Source organism: Passer domesticus, chromosome 1, assembly GCF_036417665.1.
Source record: "Passer domesticus isolate bPasDom1 chromosome 1, bPasDom1.hap1, whole genome shotgun sequence".
NCBI classification, from domain to species: Eukaryota; Metazoa; Chordata; class Aves; order Passeriformes; family Passeridae; genus Passer; species Passer domesticus.
In genome coordinates this window covers 13,247,292-13,251,779 of record NC_087474.1, presented here as the reverse complement: position 1 = coordinate 13,251,779, position 4,488 = coordinate 13,247,292, and the positions used below count along the sequence as shown (strand labels likewise).

At 42.5% G+C, this 4,488-nt stretch overlaps 1 long non-coding RNA gene across 1 annotated transcript; it reads right to left on the bottom strand.

Moving 5' to 3' along the window:
* Window positions 1-2,067: 2,067 nt before the first annotated feature.
* LOC135287093 (uncharacterized) lies at window positions 2,068-3,572 on the bottom strand. Its single transcript, XR_010350972.1, has 3 exons — window positions 3,138-3,572; window positions 2,505-2,611; window positions 2,068-2,242 (listed from the first exon to the last, which is right to left on the bottom strand). It is a non-coding gene; the product is annotated as an uncharacterized LOC135287093 (long non-coding RNA).
* Window positions 3,573-4,488: the final 916 nt, after the last annotated feature.

Sequence of the window (4,488 nt, the reverse complement as noted above, 5' to 3'; positions counted from 1 at the left end):
GAGCCAGCTGCCTGTCTGCAGCACAGAGGAGCCCATGGTCAGGAGGAAGCCGTCCCCAGTTCCAGTTTGTTTAGCAGCACCACAGTGTCGGGCCCTGGTGCACAAACAGAGCAGCTGCCCATGCACTCGAGGTGCAGCAGGCTGCCAGAGGCCTTATCCACAGCCAGAGATTTGGGATTAATTTTTTCATTCATACAAACGCCCCTTGCATGGATCCCACCTGGGTCCAGGAGAAGATCTATTTGCTCTGAAATTTCACTCTCTGTTTCACATCCATGACTTTTAGCATCTCCATCCTGAACATGTCTTTAATAGGCATCTAAACCACTTAAAACTAGGTTTACAGTTCTAAAGCAGGTACACACTGTGGAAAATGTCATCTGCTTTCTTCAGCTTTGTGTTTTAAACTTCAACATGAACAGAGCCTTTTACATCATCAACCTCAAAATGGAAGCCCTATATTTTCATAAAAAGGAATTTTGGCATTGTCAGTGGTCATTTTTATTGATTTGTTTTCTGGATGTATAGAAAACTTGTTCTTTTCTACTTCATTTTCTGCTTCCTGGGCTTTGCCAAAGTTTAGAATACTTTTCTTGTATAGTAGAGATAACATTTGATGAATCAAATGTTTGACAACATATTTCTACTTGTCAGAAAAGGCATTCAGAGGACTGTTTTTATAAGACCAAATACAGCAGTAGCTGAACTTTCCTGTGTAACCTACATATAGCTCTGTCTGCCTTCCTGCATTCTAATCTCTGGGCATATTCAGTGATGAAATGTCATGTATGCCATTTACACCTTTATTCTAAATGAGCTGCAGAAAACAGCCTTATCACCCTAGCGCCATTTTTCCTTTCAGAGCTTGAAATGCTATGTGTTAATTGCCAGCTATTACTTATTTATGATTATTGCACCACATTTGCTTTTTTTGTGATTCTAAAATCATGTTCTGGACCATTACTGTTATTATTGCAACAACTGTTATTTATTGTTCTTATAAATGGTGTAAATTATGCTTTTCAACAAAAATTAAGAATCTTTTCTAGCTTTGATGTATTTAGGCAGTGCTGAATGAAATAATGGCAATAATAATTTTAACACACACACGCCCCCAAACACAGAAAGACTGCTGACTGTGAAGTTTGGTCAAAGTATAGTTAGGGGAAAATTGTCAAGATACAAAGGGATTTATGCATGCATCCCACTTGCACTAGTGGGAGTTCCACCAATAAATCCCTTGGGATGAATGTGACCCTACATTCTTCAATGCTAGTAGAACAGACCTTATCTTCAGCAATCATTTTATTTCCACACTCAAATGTTCCCATTCCATACTGCAGCTCTCTATAATTTTTGTTAAAGATTTTTTATCAGTCTTGATCAAGTGTGTTACTTGATAAATGGTTGAGAGGCACAGACTACAACGAAAGATGCAATGAGTCATGCTGTCTCCTAGAAACCAGCCAGCAAATAGCTTTCAACAACTATTTCAGCCTCCCCAAGTACCCTCCACTCCAGTACTCTCTCAAGATCTAATACAGGATTCCACACTACCTGGATGTTCACCTGCCCGGGAAAATTTGGGAAGCAACTGTAATGAAACAAAGTGGAGTCCTTCAATACCCACCCAGAGGAATGAGGCTTATGGTAAAAGAAAGCAAGAGAATGGTGACAAAATAGGTCGGTGAGGGAACCATTTCCTCAACAGTTTAGCCCAGTCTGAATGTGGGTTTCTGCCAAATGCAGCAGTTCAGCTCTTCCCCTGTGCTCTGACCACACAGTCCCTTCCCTCAGGACTGGCTGTCATATCATCAACCGTATGAATAAGCTGATTTGTCTGAAAAACTTACAGGAAAAAGAAAGAGATCAGTTTTCTGTGTTGGGAGGCTCTGCAATTGCTACTGCCAAAACAAGAGATTCTTCAAGAGCATGAGGTGGGAAGCATGGGGCAAACACTGCTTTAGGCTACAGTGCGGCCAAAGGTTGTTCACTGAGAAAGAACATCCTCAGCTAGAGTGATTTATTTGAAGGAATAATGTTTTAATTTTACTAAACAGGCTATCTGTGCCTGGAGGGCTGCAAGAGCAATCCCAGGGAACCTCCTGTTGCCCCCAGGTGCTGTTCTGGTGCAGAGGTGTTGCACAAGGGGTAGGGTAGGACACAGGGTTTGTGGGCTGACTTTACTCAGATCCATCATTTGGTGAAGAGTCAGGATCTGCTGGATGACACTTGGTTATTGCTGTGAGACACTAGCTAGGAAAGGTCCTTAGGCTGTGGGCGTGCAAGAACTCTGTAGTATAGAAGAGACCTTAAACCTCATTGAAAAGTGATTCCCAAAAGCACTTGTGTTGTCATCTCCAGTTGCCTGTCCACACAAAATAAGTCTTCCTCCTAGGACTCCAGTGAGACAAATTGCAAGTTCTACTCCCATATATCAGGTAGAAAAATTAAGGAAAAATCATAAATAATAATTTGCCTAAAAAAATGAAGTAAAGCTTCACCAGAATTAATGTTGCTGGACCCAAGAGGCCAAGACCCTCATTTCTGTGGCCTTATGATCTGGCCATGTCTCTCTAGATCCTGTAGCAATAGTTTCTATGGCAATGACCTACAAGAAAAAAAGTTATATTTGCATATGCCTTTACTGATCTTGCATTTCCTTCAAATTCTATTCGAATAGATTAGCAATAAAGGATAAATATTGGAAGAGCCCTGTGTGGAAATTATGAAGAGGAGCACCAAACCCGTTCTCCTTTTCTAGCTGCAGTACTGCTGTGAGCGCTGGCATCAACTCCAAAGCTGCAGTGACTCTCAGGGGTCTCAGTCAGCCATAGCATGAGCACACCAAGCATCCTGAGGTGCTCTCCTCCTCCCTCCACTGAGGCAACTGTACCCCTGTGGTACCCCTGACACCTGCCTGTGACCCACGGGGTCCCCAGACTCCTCAGATGTAGGTGCCCTGCAGCAATTCCCATAGGGGAGCCTTCACATAGGTGCCAACAGTAATATGGCCAAGAAAAACCTTGTGGTACATCCTTCAAAGATTACATAAAAAAAAAAAAAGGCAGATGATAGACGTTAAATTGAACTTTTGTGTAAACTCATTTTATATATGCAGATTCTAGCTAGTTTACCTCTTCTTGTAGGAACATCTTTTTACACTTATTACAAAAGATATATTTTTCTGTGTTTTGCCTAAGAATTCGTTCTAAAGAGCTTTGCAGCCCTATCTGACCTTTGGGGGATTTTTTTTTTGTTTGTTTGTTTTTCATTTTGTTTTGTTTTTCTTTGCTTGTTTGTTTGCTTGTTTTTATGGGGTAGGGGGTGTTACAGGGATGGAGCAAATATGAAGGGAGTCTTCAGTAGGTTCTTGACACTGAAGATGAGGTTACTAAGGCACAGCAATCTGGAATCCAATCTCAGGTTTCCAGGGCATGGGTAAGCCTGATCTTGAAAGGTCTGAGAGAATGATCTATTCATCTTCCCTGAGGATGTTTTGTTTCTCACGGAACCAATCTCTTTTTTCTGTTTGCTCCTACTTTGAGGTCGTAATCCCCTGTTTGTGATACCAGCAGGATTCCCACAGCAACAGATTATGATGCCACAAGCAGAGATTTATGAAGGCATAGGACAGACAAACAGGAAGAAGGGTTCTGTTGTGATACTGCCCTGTCTGCAAACTCTTTTTGTAGTGAAGTGAGAGGAAACCCATGTCACTGAAGTTATATTTTAACCATCTAAGTGTCTTGTTATCAAAGTGTGACTGAGCGTAGATATTCAGCAGCAGGTTTTCTGCTTTAGAGCCCATTCATAAATCCTGACTAAATACACTAAAATCCTGTGAGACAATTTCACAAATATCATGAACAAAATGAGGCAAATACATTGGCATGGACAACAACAATATCAAATGTCTCTGTCAAATGAAGGAAGAGACATTGGAAACCAGAGCTGGCTGCTCAAGAGATAATCTGAGCTGTCACCGTTCCAGAAGTAGCCCCACCCGTTTCATAGCCTCATGGCAAGCAGGGAAGTACAGTTTCCCCTTTTTCTGAGAAAACATTACTTCTCCATGAACACTTCCTTGACTCTGCCTCAGCTGGGCTGCCTCACTTTGGGCACTTATTTAATGCCCATTGCACCAGACAAGGACTCTAACACAGAGCTCTGCAGGATTTCCTCCACCAGTGAATGAGTAGCAGAGCTTCAGGTCTTGTGAGTGGTCAGCCACATGCTGTGGTGTAGGGCTCAAAATTCGGCCTTTCTTGTCACAGGTCCCACCTCTGTCCTGAACAGAGATGATGGAAGGTTTGTCTGCCAGCTGGGCCTGCCTAGCACCTGGCTCCCAGAACAGAGCACAGTCTTTGGAGAGCTGTGTAGTTGAAAGGGGTCTGTTTGCCTGTGTGCATTTTGGGAACTGAGTGTGTGGGGTTTGCCCTCAGTGTGTGACCCTTGCCTGCCCTCCACAATCCTCCCTAACTTATC